The sequence below is a fragment of the Fringilla coelebs genome (assembly GCF_963513975.1).
Source record: "Fringilla coelebs genome assembly, chromosome: 14".
In the NCBI taxonomy this organism is placed as follows: Eukaryota; Metazoa; Chordata; class Aves; order Passeriformes; family Fringillidae; genus Fringilla; species Fringilla coelebs.
The window spans coordinates 1,174,894-1,192,982 of NC_140040.1; the positions used below are offsets into that span (position 1 = coordinate 1,174,894).

The window sequence follows — 18,089 nt, forward strand, 5'->3', positions numbered from 1 at the left end:
TCTCAGCGGCGCGCGGGGGATGGAGCGCGCGGCCCGGAGCCGCCACGGCGCGCGCCCCCCGCGCTAGGGCCGGACCCCGGGACCCCCGGAGCCCCCAAAGGCGCCCCGAAACCCCCCCGCAGCCCCCCCTCTATGCGGCGGGGCCGGCCGAGCCGCAGGCCTCGCTCCGCCGCGGGGCTGCCCTTGGCCCGCTGAGCGCCGAGCACCGGTAAGCGCCGGGGGGCGGCGGGCGGGTGGCGCGGGGGGGGCACCGGGGCGCTGGAGACAAGGGGCGGAGGGCAGAGGGGCCGAGGGGGGTCCCGGAGAGAGGGGCTGCGCGGCCTCGGGGGGCACCGGGAGAGGCACCTGGAGCGGGGGTGGGGGGGGGCCGAGGTCGAAGGGGGGGCACCGGGACGGGGTGGGGGATGGACGGGACGCACCGGCAGCGGCAGGAGGTGGGACCCGGTGCGGGCTGGGGGCGGCGCGGGGTCGACTCGAGGGGAGGAAGCGCCGCAGCGCGGGTGGGAAGAGGACGTTGGGATTTTGGGGGGGCGGCGAAGGAGGTGAGGGGCTGTTGGGGGGCTGCCGGGGGTGGGGAGGGGCTGCCCGGAGAGGGAGGATGGCGGGGGGCGGCGGCTCGGAGGGGCGCGGGGGAGCCCGGGGGCCGGTCGGTGTTTTGGGGTGCGCAGGCTCGTGGGCAGCCGTGGGAGGAACTCGGAGCTCCGTGCCGAGCCCGCAGCACGGGCACCCCCCCCGCCCTCCGGACCCCGTTTTTTGGGGTGGGGATGTTTTTTTCGCAGGGGTGCGGGGAGGGGGGGGGCAAAGCGTTTTGGGGTGAGCGCTGCGCTGGGAGGAACAATACCAAAAGTTGTCTGAAATGGTAATTTCCGTTTCCCATTTCATCATCCCCGGGTAGGCGTTAGCCCTGCCTGTGTGTGCGCAGGGCCGGGGCCGCACCGAGCGCAGCCGGCCCCAGCCCCGCGGCTTTCATTTATTACCAGTTTAATCTTTAAATCGCTCCGTGTTTCTGTCCTCCGAGGAGCCTTTGTGTGCCGGGGAGGGGCTGCTCGACACCTTTGCCCCTTAGCAGAAAGGAAGAGAGGGAGGGAAAAAAAAAAAAAAAAAGCCCAAACAGCTGCAGCCCAGGACGAGCCTCCCCCAGGCCGGGGATGGATTCGTGTTTAGAAAGGCAAATGACCTCGGAGGGAGCCGGGATGAGCCGAGCCCTCGGTGCCCTCTGCCCTTTCCCAGAGGGAGCAGCTGTCCGGGGTGTGCGGCTCAGAACGGGCCCTTCATTGAGGCACAGGGGCCGTGTGTTTACGGCTTGGCTTCTCCTCCGGGCTTGGGGATGTGTTTTGATATCCAGTTGCAGGAAAGGGTTCCTCCCCCCTCCTGGTTTTGTACACAAAGTGCTCTCTCACCACTGGGGACACGGCTCTATAGGCAGAGAGCGAATTCCAGGCAGCTCTTGAAGCAAAATTCCCTCCTGAGATGGCTTCTGAAATGGGGTACACACATCATTTTTATCCTCTCTCTGTAGGCAAAGATTTTTAGGTGAAAACATCTGTGGTGCCTTGTAGTGGCTCTGTGCTTTCCTGAGATTTATGTAATTTTAAAAAACTTGGAGTTCAGTGTATTTTTCCTTTCTTTGTTTTGTTCATAAAATGGGACATTTTTATATAATGACTCCAATTATTTCCTATTTCTGTGGGGGGAAACCGCTGCACGGAGTCATGGAGAGGGAAAAGGAGATTAACTCTCACATGTTTCCCAACAGCATCGATACATTCTTTGTGTGTGCCCTACCAGGAGCCCAATATTTAACTTGGTTAGCTTAAAAACGGGAAAAGTTGGCGTTTTCACAGCCTGGATTTTCTGGCAGATTCCAGGCTGGAGTAGTCCGAGGTGGCTGTGGAGGAGTTTGGAACGTGCCGTGGCAGGGCAGCTCTGGCGTTGGGTTCCAAGGCTCCGTGACCTGTTTTGTGTCCGTGGGAAGCGCCGGGCAGGGCAGGGGCAGCCCGGGAGGGGCGGTCGGTCCTGCGCGGGCGAGCTCCGGGCTCGGTGTGCCCGGCCCCGGCGTGCCGGGCTCGGTGGGGCTCAGCCCCGGGCTCGGTGGGGCTCGGCCTCGGCACGCAGCGGCTCCGGGAGGGCTCCCCGGTGCCCCGGGAGCCGTCGGACCTGCCGGGGCACATCCAGCCTGCAGAAGGGCTTTGCCGTGAACCCGTCCGGCGAGCCGGGGCTTGTGTCACCGCGGGCTGTCTGAGTCAGTGCGAGGGCTCGCTTCGCCAAACTCGCTGCGAACCGAGTTGCCCGTGCAGCAAACAACAGGCTGGGCTCGGAAAGCTCGGCGGGCCCTCGGCTCCCGGGGCTGTTTTCCGTCGTTCCCGGTGTAAATAGTGACCGAGGAGCCCCGGCCATGTCGGCGCTAGCTGGAAACTGGAGATGGTGTGTTTCGTGTTCCACACTTGGTTCTGCTGTTCAGTTCTGCTTCTGCTTTTAGAAATGAACTCTTGTCTGTTTCTCCATTTCATAAAAAAGCATGGTTCAGAGTGAGCTGATTTTTTTTTTTTTCCATGGGCAACTTTTTGTTTTTATGATGTTGCAACAGCATTTACTCAGACTTAACCCTGCGGATTGTCCAGTTTGAGGGCTGGGTTTGGATGGGGGACGAAATGTTAAAAAAAGCCTCAGAGCAAAAACCCTTTGGCCTTATTTCTTCCTTCGTGTGTGGTAGGCAACCTGATTAGATTATTTTATTTTCCACTCGTGTTTTAATGGACCAAGTTCCCCGAAATGCTCGTGAACAAAGCCAAGCGTAGCACGGCGTCGTGCCGCGTTCTTCCGCTGCTCAGCAGAGCAGACAAATGCATTTCTCTGGGGTCAGTGAGACTCGTCGTGTTAATCAATACTGTACCAGCAGTGTTCCCTTTCCAGGGAACCAGATGGGCTACTTACAACTGGTGCTGATTATTTTAACTGTGTAATTGTAACATGGCTGCGTGATGACAGTGTTTCCTGCAGACACTTCAAAGGAAGGTTCCCGACGAGTGTGTCTTTGCAGCGTTTAATCTGTCCTCTTTGTCTTTATGTTGTGGCTTTTGGACATGTGTTTGAAGTACTAAGAGGTTTTTTTTTCCCTTACCTCCAGCTTTTCTATACATTAAAAGGAGGCAGTGCTCTGGAATGATGAAGTGTCTCCAGTGTGGGAATAAACCCAGGGTTTTAGCGGCTCCCACAGTGGTGGGTTGGTTTCACTGAGTTTTAGATCCAGGCAGTGACTAAGCCAAAAGCTGGGAAGAGATTTAAGTGGCTGTGAGGAAATGGCAGTATTTTTTTAAAATAGTGCATGTGGCTTTGTTTTGGGGAAAATATGTTGTATGGTGACTTGACTCTTAACTGGGACAGGCTAATTACTTGGTGAAGAAATCCTTCTCCTAAGGAAGGAAAGGCACAGGGCCGGAGCCGGTTAATTGCATTTTGTGAAATTATGGAGTGACGGCTTTCTGAGGAGGTCTGCCCCCTCTTCCTGCCCTGTACCTGAATTTCAGGCTCAGCAGTTGCCTTACGGATTGAAATTCCTCCTGGGTATTAAGATTTAATGGTGGTAGACCCAGAGCAAGTAGTGGCAGGTACTGCTGCTTTTCAGTACAGCAAAGCAAATAATACTGGAAAATATTTACATGGGGGTTGTTATTCTCCTCGTATTTCCTTGATGGGCTCTAGTAAAGGTGCCTGTGTGCTCCTTCCATTGCCGGGGAGAATTCCCTGTATTTCGGTTGTAAAAGGCTGCGGAGAGGAACCGGTGTCTCCATAGCAAAGATTCCAGCGTTTCGTGATCAGCTCACATATATTTTTACCCCATCTAATTTAAACCAGTCTGCACGACACTCACAGGAATGATTTGTATGCAGCTTTTAAATATTTTCCTCCTTCCTGCGTGAGGGATTAGCGGCACAGAGCTGCTTTTTCGGAGGGTTCTCAGCCAAGTGTTACGTAATTTGTGTGCCACCGATGCACGGCCATAAAAAATACTCCCATCAATGTTAGGGGAAAGCTTGTGTAGGCAATTATTCCAAATCACAAGCGTCCTAAGCAGGTTTGTGCAGCCTTAAAATCTGGGCAAAACGCTGCCTTTGGAATCCTGCTGGGAAGGGGGGTGGGAAGCTGTCAGCACCCGTGGTCTGGAGGCTGGTTTTGAGCACATTCTACTCCACTTTTTAAGCTTTCCTCTGTGAGAACTGGTGTTTTCTGGTGTATTTTCTCAGGCAACTGTTGGGTATTTAAAAATCCTAATTTCTCTGAGTCGGGGTGGTGGTGCTTCAGCTGAGGCTGCTGATGGGTGATGCCAATTTGTAATCTTTTACGAGAATAAGGGGTGGGGGGGAAAGTAAAAAGAAGCTTAAATGCTAATAACAGTGAAAAATCTGCTCGGCGTGGAGCGCATGTGAAGAGAGCGGGTGCACGTCGGGCTGTGGAGTCTCCGTCAGCTGAGCTGGGGGCTTTTAAAAATCTGCTCTAATTTTTATGCTGCATGTGGAATGGCTAATCCCATAAAAGCCTCGCACCTTTTGACAGATGAAACGCTGCTGTTCTTCACTTATTTGAGCAAAATATTTTTATAGATGGTATTAGCTCTGTGGCTCCGAGGGTAATGCAGTCCTTACATGAGAAAGATCTTGCTTTGATCTGACAGCTTTCAAGATCCATTTCCAATCTTGGAGTTCCATTAAGTCTGTTTGTAATGGTGCCCTCAGACTTTTTTTCTGTTTATGTGACTCTTTGGGTGTTAACGTTGCTCTGTATCTGAGTTTTCTTTAATAAACTGAAGGAATAATTGGGGTCAGGAAAGGAAATAATCATGTTAGAAAGTGCAGTTAATTATATCAGGTATTTTGGGCTCCAGAATTCTTTGTCTTGATTCTAATGTTTTCTTCAAGTTGTAGGATGTAGTGAAATGACCAGATCATCAAACTGGGACAGTGAGGCAGGGTGCTGTGTGGGGGTTATTTTTGGGAGTGTGAAATGACTGTGGCTGCAGGCTCGATGTCCATGGGGGTTGTGGAGGATAGGAGGGATGGTTTCTCTGGTGAGCTGCTCTTTCCCTCTCCTGGGGGAAGAGGTGGACTTCTGTGTGGTCCAGTGTTCATCCAATGGTATCTGCGCGGCCCTGTGTCCCTCCAGCATGATTTAAATGATCTTGTGTCCATCCTACATCACCTACGTGGTCTTGTGTCCATCCATGGGACCTTTGTGTCCATCCAACATGGTTTGGTTCTGTGTCTGTCCAGTGGGGTCTGTGTGGTCCTGTGCCCGTCCAGCACGGTCCTGCTGGTTGTGTGTCCGTCCAGTGGGATCTCCATGGTCGTGTGTCTGTCCATGGTGACCCATCCTGTCCCTGGAGGGTGGCTCTGCGGGGGCCCATGGCTCAGCAGCCCCGGCAGGGCTGGGGTGGGCGCTGGAGCCTCCCCCTGCTCCTCCTCCCTCGGGGCCCCGCCGGCGTCTGGCCGGACCTCACCTCTGAGAAACCATCCTGGCTCTTCCTGCCCCTCTCAGCGCTGGCTGGGACGGCGTGAGCTCCCAAGGAGGACCTCTGGAACCTCCGTCTCCAGGTTTGTTGCTGTTTTCGGGAGCTCACCGCGTGGGTAAGGCGTGCAGCTCCTTGCTGTGCAGCTGTAGTGAGCAGAGGCTGGAAGTGCAGCCAGGGATTGGGAGGCACTTCCAGCGCCACGGAGGGAGCTGGCTGCTGGAGTCAGAAGAAAGTGATGTTTTTTTCTAGGTCAGGGTTGAAGGCACTGTCAGGGTGGTGATGTGCAGCATATCTTACTGTCTGCATTGTCCCTGCCATATGGATGCGTGCACGCTGCCCTTGGCATTCAGGCATTGAATTATTTATCCTCTCCAAATCTGGAGGCAGCCTTTCTTCCCCTGTCTCGAAGAAAACCAAACCTACCCGATGAGTGTTTTTAAAATAAACCTTGTGCTGTGAATTACTGCAGTGGCAGGAGCAGGCTATCGATTGTATGTTGCGTTTGGAGTCGGAAACCAAAGGTTGCAACACTGGATATCTTGTGGAAACACTGAAATATTTATTTTGCTGTTAGGTGCAAGTGTGTCTGTGCTGGTGCTGGCTTTGTATGTGGCTGAAATGCCATGTAATGAAATTTCTGGACTTGGAGAACGGAAAGGCCAGAAAACTTTGTAGTATGTGTAAAAGCAGCTTTGTCTCCGCTATGTGGGAGGGGATGGATGTTTTTCCAGGGAGAAGGCATCTCCTTTGCTCTTGTGCTGGGTTGGATTTGCTCTGAGAGGAACGTTAGGGTGGCCCTGGTTTGGGTGATGGGCTCTGGGTGCTCGCTGAGGGTGTGAGTCTTTGCAGGGTGTCACGGAAGGGTCGTTCAGACTTGGGGAAGCACAGGCTGGAGGGAGCTGGCTCTGTATTTATTTTTGAGAGACTGACAGCTTTGCAGGATAGAAACAGTCTCGAATAATTTACCTCTAGAGCAGCGTAAAGCTGCTAAAACTGTGTCACAGGCATGGGGAAGAATCAGAGAGTCAAGAAGGGAGATGTTACCCTCTAAAAAATTCACCAGGATCCGGAGGCAGCGTGTCCCTGAGGGCTCGGCAGCCAGAGGCTTGGAAGCACGGTGCTGCCCTCAATATCGGGATGTGCAATGAAAGGATGCGTAGTTAGGAACTCCAGAAAAAAAAAAAAAGGCATTAAATAGCTTTAGAGGTGAATGGAAGCTTCATTATTAAGCACCAAGTGCTTAGCTGCAGTTGGTGGTGCCTCTTCCTTTCAAATCACGCACACATGAAAGTGCTCCCCGCCCCCAGCGGGGCCTTATCGGCTTATCTGGGCAGGAGTTCAGAGCCATAAAAACTGTATCCTGCTTACACCTTCCAGCCGGTCCTGTGACCTGCGCTGTGTAAACAAGTTGTACCAGGAGCTCCCAATGACTGGTAAGTGGCTGGGGTTCTGCAGCTGGTTGGGTCCAGGAGGAGCCAAGATAAAGTTCCAAGAAGTTCCCCTTTGGGAATGGCCTCCTGATAGCTGCTGCGGGGAGGAGGTGGCAGGGCTGAGATCCTGCTGACTGTGGCAGTGACTGTATCCCATGGAAGGCACTTTGGGGTAGACTTTACACTCTGGGGCCGGTGTTTTCCACGTTCTGCGGGAGGATGGCTGTGGCAGATTGTGAAATGTCAGCGTTGTGGTAACAACACCGACCGGCGCTCCGCGGTTGCGTCAGGCCTGGGATGTGCTGGAGATGTAAGCCTGTCTATAAATATATCCATGTGTCTTGGGATGGATGAGATTAGCCCTGGCGATGCTGGGAAGAGGTGTAGGTAGTGCAGGGAAGGGCTGTGTGTGGGGGACACAGCCGTCCTGCTCCCGCTGTGCTCTGGGGTCGGGATGCCGCCGGGCGCTCCGGTTACGGCGCTGGGCTGCTGCCCACCCCGGCTGTCTCCGTGGTTTCATCTTGCAGCTCGGCACAGGCAGATCCATTTATCCAAGCTGGACTGTAAGGAGCAAGTTTGGGGATTCAGCGTGTGAAACTTCCCCCTCTCAGCAGCCCAAGGGTTGAGTGCGCAGGTTTGAAGATGAAAACCCGTTCTCCTTGAGTGCTGACCTTTTTTGTTGGTGTGGTTTCTCGTCCCCACGTCTGGGGGATGTGCTGGCTTTGGGAATTAGGCTGGCTGCTGGCTGCTCTGGCTTCCCTGCTCGCCATGGCCTGTCCTGGCACGCGCCGAGGTCCTGCCTGGTGGCTCCCCTGGCTCTGGGCTCTCTGTTCCTCATTTTCCCTGCAGCCTGGAAGGTTTCTGGCTCTCCCAGGAGATCAGAGGTGCCCTGTGTTACTCAGCTGCTCTGCAGTGAATTCAGTTCCTTCCCCTGTGATCAGCACTGGCACTGGGGTGTTAAACTGGTTCTGTGGTGAGAGACGGATTCCTCAGAGTCAGTCCAGGGGGGAAGGGATCAGACAAGCAGTCAGCTTGGTGGCTCTTTCCTGGTGTGCTGAGCAGAGCTCCTTGGTTAGGGAGCTGGAGGCTGTAGCCTTAAAATGCTGAATTTAATTTCCTCCTGCAGTGTGAGCCTCTCCTGTTTCGCTCACCAGCACGTTTCTTCTCCCTCCTGTCTGTCCCTCCCCTTTCCCAGGAGCCTCATCTGATGGAGGTTCTGCTCTTGTCTTGGTCCTCCTCATCCAAGATTCTTGTCTCTAATTTTAGCCTGTCTGCCTTTCGAGGTCCTCTCCCGTCTGTTCCTGCCTTTCTTCTTCTCTCTGAGTTGTTCCTGCATCTTCCTCTCCCTCCCTCTGAAGAGCTGGACCTTGTTTTTACATGGTGGGAGGAAAGTGCTTGGGAGGGGAGTGAAGCTGTGGGTGTGCTGAGGTGAAGGCTCCTGGGGCGTGGGGAATGCTGGCAGGGATGTTTGGGGTGCTGCGTGCTCACAGGGAGCAGCTCCTTCCCTCTCCTGCATCTCCCTCACTGTCCTTGCTTGGATCTGCTCTTGGAATCTCTCTTTTGTGGATTTACCCTGTGTTTGTGCAGTGGGGCTCTCTACCATGAGGTTACTCGCAGTGGCAGTGCTGCCCAGCAGCCCTGAATCTCCTGCCCTTTTCCCTGCAGGAAAGCTGCAGGCTGCCTGCTTTTCCCTGGAATCTCACTCCACCTTAGCAGGCATTTGCTTATGGTTACAGAGAAAATGAATCTTCTAACAGAGAGGCATCTGACACAGTCAGATCTCCTCAAAGGGAGGTGGAGCCCATCAGGGAGAGCAGGGAACCTGGCCCTGGAGCTTGGCCATCCAGCAAGGCTGCTCATCCTGGTGGGATCCACCTGCTCAGAGCCCTGGGAGCACGGTGTGTGCAGCATAATCTGATTTGTGCCTGGAATATAAATCCTGGCTGTTGCAGGCGTGCAGCCTGGGGTTTTACAAGTTCTTTTGTGAAAACAGCATTCAGCCCCTCCACTGCTGCAGCAAGGAGCTTCCCTGGAAACCCAATCCCAGCAATTAGTGAGGTTTGCAGAGGATCCTAGCAACTGCTGCTGGGGTTCCATTGGCAGGGGTTAGGTTTTGTTTTTTAGGCTGTTTATAGTTTCATTCTGTGCGCTGTATGGAGATACATAAACCAAAGCACAAGGAGTTCCACCTCAGCATGAGGGAGAACTTTCCCTGGAGGGTGGCAGAGCCCTGGCACAGCTGCCCAGGGAGGGTGCGGGGTCTCCTGTCTGGAGCCATTCCAAACCCACCTGGACGTGTTCCTGTGTCACCTGCCCCAGGTGCTTGTGCCTTGGCAGGGGATGGGACTGGATGATGCCAGAGCTCCCTTCCAGCCCTGCTCTGCCTGCCTGTCCCACGGAGGGGAAGGAGGAGGGGGCCGTGGGGCAGTGCAGGGGCAATGGGAGCGCTGCGGTGGGAAGGTGATCCTCGGGGAAAGTGGAGCATGGCTGGAATAGATTGGGTGCTGTGTGACTTTGGTGTTTGTGGGTAACCTGAGCTCACCTGCGAGGAGTTTTGTTACCCAGATACTCTCTGACCTGCTTGCTTTTGTCAGCAGAGGCCCTGGCAGTCGGGGAGTGCTGCTTTCCGCCAGGGTGGTTATGTAAAGCCCGAACGCTCCGCGCTCCTCCGGCGCGGCTTTCCAACGTGCGCGGGGCTCCGGGGGCAACTTCAAAGGAGGGCGTTTGCTTTATGGCTGAACCTATGAGCAGTTTTATGTGCAGGGTGGAGCGAGCTCGTGGAGAAGATTGCAGTTTTCCCACTGTCATAAAAAGTTACGATGCTGATGATCCCAGCATTGTTCCGTAGGCGGAGGCAGGAGCAGATGCAGAGGTCAGCGGGAGCGCGCGGAGCGGCTCGGATGTGCCAGCGCGCTGAATGCCCCGCTCTGTGCTCCCAGCTCTCCCAAACGCCTTCAAAAAGTGCCTTGTGCTCTTTCTGGGGCTGCCTCAGAGACCTGCACCTGTGCTGCTCTCAGAACAGGCGCAGCATTTCCATGGGAAAGGAACTTGGCCGGGCGGCCGAGGGGGGGCTGTTTTCCAGGGCAGTATTTCAGCCCCTTCTGAAAACGTGGCGCTTCAGTGGCACAGACTGTGAGTCAGTTTATGACCTCCTTCCTTTCTCTGGGCTGTTCTTTGGGGTATGAGCCAAGGGAGTTAAAAAAATAACCAAGTGGCTGCATCTTGACGAGCCTCATTCCAATTAACTTCCCTCATGCTCCAGAAGATAGATTCCCTAAACTGAGATACTTTCCCTAAAAAAGGACTATTCAGACTGAGTGGTGATGGTGGGAGAGTATGATCAGCTTTTACAGCCTTGATTGTGGCCTTTTCTAAAAGTATTTCAGTGGCCCGTGCTGTCTTTAAACCCTGGTGGGGTGTGAGATTCTCCCAGCTGTGGAGTCAGCACCCCGAATTCCGAGGTATAAAGCACCTTCCAGTTCTCAGTTAGTTACAGCTGATTAAAATAAGTCACTATTCCAGTTTCAGTCAGATCTCTCTAAATATAAACTTAACCTCTCATTTAAACCATTTTCTGCTGGGATGGGGAGGCATAAATGTGGTCTTTGTTTGCAGCCGAGAAAATTAAAGGTTCACAACATTCAGAAATGTGTGTTTTAGATCTTCTGAAAACCTGTTCCTTAAAGAATGTTTCTGTTTGGAAATGGGCAAATACTTGGGGTATTCTTCAGCTTGGAGAATTTTATTCTTATAGACTGAAACTTAGGAGGAGCAAAAAAAGACTCTGATCCTTCTCTTTGGGTGATCCATTAGCTGCTCCAGCTGCCTTTTATTTATTTTTGTAGACACATGTGTGAATGTAAACATTTTATCTGGAATGGCCTTGCAAATGTTCCCGCATTAACATATATTGTCATGGAGAATAATTTTCATTTAACTGTAATTTGCTTTATATTTTCCTGCCTGGTTGCCATGGAAACGCAGAGGATGTGGCAGGGACTCCTCACAGGAGCCAGGTTATGGATTGCCTCTCTAATGGACCTCTGTTAATCACACTGCAGCCTGCACTGGAGGAACCAGGGCTCTTTGCAGGAGACACTTTATTTAGATAAACTGTGAGATGCCTGTGGTACTGTAGCTTAATATTCAGAGCTACCAAGGGTGTTTTTCCCTTCTCCAGAAGTTTTTTTGTCATAAGAACTATGTATTATGATCCTGGAATTGAGATATATTTATTTAAATTTAATGTCGGTTAGACTTGATTTTCAATTTTCATTTCATTTGCTGTAATAGCTTAACTGGTAATGTTCTTTTCTGGGTTCAGTTTAAGATCTGAAGCGCTTGAAACAGAGCAGTGCAACATTTGTTATCCCTATCCCTGTGCAAGAAGTTGACTTGCTTTTCATAATAATGCGTCTGTGCTTTTGTGTTTCCTTTTGGCTGCCAGCAGGGAGAAAGGGGACAAAGATGGATGGTATTAAATTTGTTACCTGTGCATTTTGGGTCTGTTTTGCACCTCTTATTTTGTCTGCCTTCTCCACAGCACGGCTGCTGTTCTGAGCTGAGCCCACACAGCGTGTCCAGGGAAGGGAAGGGATGTGGGGCAGGGTCTGGAGCTCCAGGAGGGGCTCAGGGGGCTCAGCCTGGAGGAGAAGAGGCTGGGGGACCCTCTGGCTCTGGAGGTGTTAAAAACCACGTAGATGTGACACATGGTTTAGTGGTGCTGCTGGCAGTGCTGGGCTTGGTCTCAGAGGCTTTTCCAAACTAAACTGCTCTGTGATCTCCAGGATTATCAGTGCTCAGGTTCCTGTTCTGGGATGCTGATCTCTGCCTTTGTTGGATCCTTGGAAGGAGCTGCCTTCTAACTCCTGAGATAAGAATCGTGGTGGCATGGGTTCAGACTGAATTAACAAATGATTCATTTTTGGTTAATGGAGATGAGCTCCAGGAGAGGAAATCAACCACCCAGCATTCTTTGCTCTGGGTACTTTGGTGGCAGAAACCTCAAATGGCAACTTAAAGACATGAATTTCATTTGTCCCCTGAATCAGACCCTCCAAGTGGATTTTGGGGTGGGTTTTGAAGGGAAGCTGGCTTGGCCCTTCCTTGGCTGCTGGCTGTGGTCAGACACCCGTGGCTGGGTTCCTGCAGCACGTGGCTGCTTCCCCATGCAGATGGGCTCGGTTCTTTCTTGGTGCTTTACAGGAGGAATTGGGTAACACTTTGTTCTGTAATGCAGGATGAAGAAACCCAGCATGTTTTTCTGTAATGGTGTATAAACAAGTAGTGTAACATCCTATTTCAGGCCTTGGGAGGAGGAAGGGCTCAGGGGGGAGGCAGGGCTGAAGCAAAGCTTGATTTTCCTACACACCAGATTTTAGTAGCTTTGCCTTTGGTGGATGCTGGGAGTGTTACAAACGAGCTGGTTTTTGAGGTGTGTGAGCTCAGTCCAGCGGCTGCTGGGGATGTGGAGTACCTTGGTAGTACAGGCTACCTCTGGTTCCCTCTGCATTTGTGTCTTTCACTGGCTGATGTTGGTGCTCTTTTGCTGCTCACCAGGGGTGAATAGGATTCACAGTCTAAGGCAAATCTAATTTTAATACAAGTCTGAAAAATAGCTTGGCTTTACTCAGGACTTTGGGGCCTTGTGAGTAGACTTTCTGCATTTTTCCTTTATTTTTATTTTTCCTCTCCCTTTCTGCCTGTTGTCCTGTCAATACTCAGAGCTGAGCATTTGTGTTCCCCAGTGGCACATTTGGGGTTCCCAGATGCCCCTCTGCAGGTGGGTAGGTGGGGCAGTCTGCATCCAGGCACTGCCATCTCTGAGCTCTCGGATGGGACAGCCAGAATACCTGGAAATGTGTGAAATAATAAACTCTCTAATTATTGATTACTCTCTAATTCAAAGTTTTGCTTGTGTTTTATTCCATTTTTTGGACTCCTGGATCTGAGGCAGTGATCCCTGCACACCTGCCAGGTGTTTTTCCCAGAGGTGTGTCCCTGAAGGGTTGGTGATGAATGGCACTGTTGTAGGTAGAAGCTAATGTGACTAAGTCACCTTTGGTGGCTTGGGAATGGACTCCTGCCCCTGATAATTGGGTTAAGCATTGGCTCATGGCAGCCAGGAGAGCAGAGAGGCTTTGGCTGCCTTGGTAGCTTCACTTTGAGGATATTCTTCATCAGGAACTGGAGTGCCAGGACAAGGGGAATGGCTTCCTCCTGCCAGAGGAAAGGGTTGGATGGGATATCAGGGAGAAATCCTTCCCTGTGATGCTGGGGAGGCCCCTGGATCCCTGGAAGTGTCCCAGGCCAGGCTGGACAGGGCTTGGAGCCACCTGGGACAGTGGAAGGTGTCCCTGCCCGGGCAGGGGGTGGCACTGGATGAGCCTTAGGGTCCCTTCCAGCCCAAACCAGTCCATGATATTTTTCAGGTTCACTCACTTGGGTTTGGACAGCAGCTAATGCTGCTTTACCAGCACTCACAGAAAAGGGTCAGCTGCAGGTAAAGCATAAAGCCAAATTGTTGTTCCTTTCAGTCTCCTGGACACTCAGGTTGGCTTTGAGCCCCTCACCCCATGTTGTAGCATGAGCATGGCTTTAAATTTATCTCCATTAATTGTGCCAGAGATCTGGGGGTAAAAAGCACTTCTAATGCATTGCTATTCCCCAAAAATGGTGCAAGTGGGGATGAGGTGGGGAGGTTAGAGGAGCTGCCTCGTGTGCAGTCGTGGGAAGAGGGATTTCTTCAGGGAATGGGTGAATTGTTTCCTTCTGCTCTGAGCAGCCTTTTAATGAGCTGCCCTCTCCAGGGTGCAGAGAGATGAACCTCCCATGGCTATCTCCAGCCTGGGAGGCTTCCACCACATCGCTGCCTTCGGATCCTCGGAGCTAAAAATACATCCCTGCTGCACAGCAGACTGCAGGCACGTTAATCTGCTCCTTTAGGAAGGAGACTTGTGGTACTGGATGAACTGCTGTGGAAATTTTATTTTTGCTGTGCAGCGCTACCAGTTTTCTTCTTCCAACGGAAAAATGGCGTGGAAATCATTGTTCTGGTTGGAATTCCCTCTCTGACAACAATAGCAGCAGTGGGGTGGGGTGCTTTGGAATTGTTTAGTGAGGAGAAGTTTTGGAGGAGCGAGCTCTCCCAGGCTGCCCTGGCTGATCCCTCTGTGCTGTTCAGGAGCGTTCCCACCGCTGCTCTTGGGGTTCTTCTGACCACTCCTGCCCCTTCCAGCCCAGCTCTGTGAGAATGCTCTGTCTCTGGGGAGCTGCCCCCTTCCCCCGTGCAGCTGGGCTCCTCTGGCTGTCCCTGAGCACCTTTTCCTGGGGTGAGGAGGAAGGGGAGCCTGCCAGGCCGACACCTCGGGGCTCTCCTGGAGTTACTGCAGTGATTCATCCCCAAGGCAGGCGCAGCTCCTGCCCTCCACACCTCCTGCAGCTCAGCCACGCTCGCTCCGTGTGCTCCTGGCTGCGGGATCCTGCCCTCTCCTGCCAGCCTTTGTCCCCAGCTGACTTTGGGAACGCTTTAGGGCAGCAGCAGCACCAGGGGCTGGAGCTGCCTTTGCTGCCTGGTGTTGAGCAGCTCAGTGCTGATTCTCTCCAGCAGTTCCAGCTGAGCTGCTGCTGTTGGTGCCATGGGGCGTTTGAGGTCCGGGACCCGGGCTGGCTGCGGCTGGGGTTGCGTAAGCACGAGCAGCAGCTTTGTTTCCTCCCTGCTCCAGGAGGAGCCTTTGCCTCTCCAGCTATTTAAGATTCTGAGTGTATTTTCCTCCTTTGATGTTTGGCTTACCTTGACAGGCTGGGAGGGCTGGGCTTGTTCAGCCTGGAGAAGGTTCTGGGCAGACCTCAGAACCCCTTCCAGTGATGAAGGGGCTCCGGGAGAGCTGGAGAGGGAGTTTGGACAAGGGCCTGGAGTGGCAGAACAAGGAGAACCGGCTTCAGACTGAAAGAAGGAAAGATTTAGATTGGATCAGGAGTAAGTTTTTGGCTGAGAGGGTGGTGAGGCCCTGGCACAGGCTGCCCTGGATCCCTGGCAGTTCCCAAGGCCAGGCTGGACAGGGCTTGGTACAGCCTGGGATAGTGGCAGGTGTCCCTGCCGTGGCAGGGGTGGCACTGGGTGGGCTTTGAGGTCCCTTCCAACCCAAACCATCCCTTGATGTTGACACAGGAGCTCACCTGCTCCACCAGCCTCTGTTTTCCCTTGCTGCTGCTCATTAGCACAGGCTCAGTCACAAGCTGCTCAGACAGCCTAAACCATTTGTAAGGAAACTGTCTTTAAAATATGGATGGCATTAGAGGGACTCAGGCTTAAAATTAGAAACTGTTTATGATGCACAGTTGTAGTTGTTTACCTTGAACCATAATTATCTTATTTCCTGAGTTAAAAACGTCACGTCAGCTTGCTGAAGCAAGATTTGATGACAAAGGAATTGTTTTTAGCCACCAGCAGAGCAAAGAACGCTTCAAAATGTGTGTCTAAATATGATTTTATAACCTAAAGTGTACCACACTCAGGATTTTAAATTGGCTCTGGAAGTTGCGTGGGTTTATGGGTCGGCCATTTGGCCGGGGATCAAGGGCCTGGGTTTAATCCTGACTCCGTCCTTTTGTCCTCTGAGCGTTTTCCTTGCCTCCCTCTGTGCTGTTTGTTTGGATGGGCTGTGTTGGAGGGGAGGGCTGTGCCCTTCCTGGGGTGCAGGGCCGAGGCTCCCCCACCCCGGCCCCTCCGAGCAGGGAGCGGTGGCCAGGGGAGCATCAGGAGGCTCCTGCTGGACCGGCAGGTTCAGCTGGGTCATGGACCAGCTCTGGAGTGCCCAGGAGAGAAGCTGGGCACCAGCAGCTGAGCAGGCGCAGGCCCTGCATCCCTCAATGCCCTCTGAGCAGCTGGGGTACCTCGGTGGGGACAGACAGACAGACATTTGACTTCCTTATTTTAGCATTATTACTTATTCCTGCATTTCCTCATTTCATTATTCAGCAGTGCTCTCTGATCCCTGTGGCTGGGGTGGCCTGTGCCCTCCTCACACCCTTTTCCAGCCTGGATTTCTGTTCCCTGAGCGAGGCAGCTGCTCCTTACCTGTGCCTGGTGCTGCCAGGGTGCTCCTGTCTCAGGAGGATGGAAAGTGGGAGGGGAGCAGCTTCTTTAATGATGACAACTGCTACTTAAACCTGTTCAGGGCTTAGAATAGAAAGGAAAAAAGATCAGTGGAAGCTGTAGGTGCTTTCAATGTATGTGGGATTTTTAAGGAATCTTTTTATTCTGACCTTAACTTGCCAGGCCCCAGACAATAGGGGAGGGATGCTGTGTGGAAATCAGGGAGGTGCTTCCTTTCAGCTCTTTCTTTGCTGTGTAATTTGAGGTGGTTGTAACTCAGGAATTGTAGACTCGAGCACATTCTACAATTACATTTTTCATGTTGCTTTCTGGGGACCTCCTGGATTGTCCAGCCAGGTAACGGTGTCTGATCCTACACACCTGGGTGTGGGGCTGCCACCTGCACATTCCTAAAAAACCTGTAGTCTGGTAGTAACATTCCTGTCACCACAGAGAGTTTTCTTGGCTGGGGAGGTGATCTTCAGCCAGCTCAGAATCCAACCAGAAGCCACTCCATGGATGTTTGCAGTGTTTTTCCCTCTGTGAGGGAGCCTGTCTGTTCCTGAAGGCTGAACAGTGACTTCCTTGGCTCCTCCTTGGCTAATTAGTGTGCTTTAAAATGGGATGCTTGCATCTTTTTCACCAATCAGCATTCAGAAAGGAAAGGAAATAGTTCAGATATTAATAGTAACCTGTATCCAATTTGCCGTGGAATTACACGGATGCAAATGTCTGGGACTGCAGAGGTGACAAATGTGTCTGTCTGTCACTCTTTTCTCTTGAAAACCAGCATTTTCTCCATGTGCTCAAACTGGGCACAGAGTAAGAAATGCAGATTCATTTTGAAATGAAGTGGAGCTCGTGGTGGCCCGTTCACCCTCCTGCTTCCCTTAGGAGGAGGCGCTGAGGGCACAGGGAGGGATTCCCTGGGGAGGGCAGGGATGTGTTTGTCCCACCTCACCTGTGTTTAGGAGCAGTGGAAAGGAGGAGGGGCCTGAGCTGTGACAGCAGCTGTGAGCTCACCTTAAATCATTGCTTTAATTCTAGAAAGCATCCACCCTTCTTGCCTTCAGTGGGTGGGTGAAGTTCAGCATCTTGGAGCTCAATCCCCATTCCTGGCAGTGTCCAAGGCCAGGCTGGAAGGGGCTTGGAGCAGCCTGGGACAGGGTGGGGCAGGAACAAGACAAAATTTGAGGTCTCTTCCAACTGAAACCAGTCTGTAATGTCATCACAGATTCTGACCTCCCCTAATCCACTGCAGATCTCCAGGGAGCTTGGTCATTCCTGAATTTAGGCTGCTGTCACCCCCATTCCTAGGGACTGCGCTGTCCATGCACACTTTCAGTTAAAACTCTTAAAGGACAATTTGTTTTCCCAGGAATCACATCTTTCCTGCCCTTTGTGCTTATTGCAGTGGCACAAATTAAACCTTGGGCTCTTCAGCCCACACAGGTGTCTGTGTTTTTGAGTACAGTATCAGCCTATTTTGTATTTTTTATCAAGTGGCACAGAAAACACAAACTTTAAAAACTGTAAATGTCAGCATACATCTTATCTGCAGGGCAAAATAAAGGAGCTTCAAGAATGTATCACCTACTTTCATTCTGAAAGCCATCTAATTAAATTTTACTTGGTGATACAATTTTGTCACAATCAAACATGCTGAAAGGTGTTTTTTTTGGTTTTTTTTTTTTTTGTTTTTTTTTTTTTTTTAGTACTATTGGAATTCTCTGAGTGCTTTGGCTTTTCACTTGGGTAGCTGCTGCTGTTTGAGCATAGTTGGGTTGTGACTGCTGTGGGAATATTCATAAATTGTAGTGAAAGGCAGGTCCTGGAGCTCGCCCCAGTGCTGGAATCTCTCTGAGAAGGGTGGGGACGTGAGGGTTTGCTCTGTGTGTGCCTGGAGGTGGCTGTGCTGGCAGCCCCTGATAGGCTGCAGCGGCATTTATCTCAAATTTATGTGGATTTCTTGGAAACAACTCTTTATCCCCCTTCAGATCTACAGAGCATACACCTTTTCTAGAGAGTCCTGAGCTGCAGGGAGTGGTCTGAGGGT

General features: G+C 52.2%; 1 protein-coding gene across 3 annotated transcripts in view; it reads left to right on the forward strand.

Annotated features, from left to right (window-relative positions):
* The window catches only part of ANKRD11 (ankyrin repeat domain containing 11), a 128,732-nt gene continuing 110,643 nt past the window's right edge, over positions 1 to 18,089 (forward strand). Inside the window, exon 1 of one of the 3 annotated variants that reach the window (XM_084214997.1) lies at positions 1 to 208. The gene's annotated coding sequence lies outside the window, so the exon portion shown is untranslated. Of the gene's footprint in view, positions 209 to 1,363; positions 1,488 to 7,344; positions 7,500 to 18,089 lie in introns of those variants that run through there. The other 2 variants (XM_084214998.1, XM_084214999.1) reach the window with 2 other exon arrangements.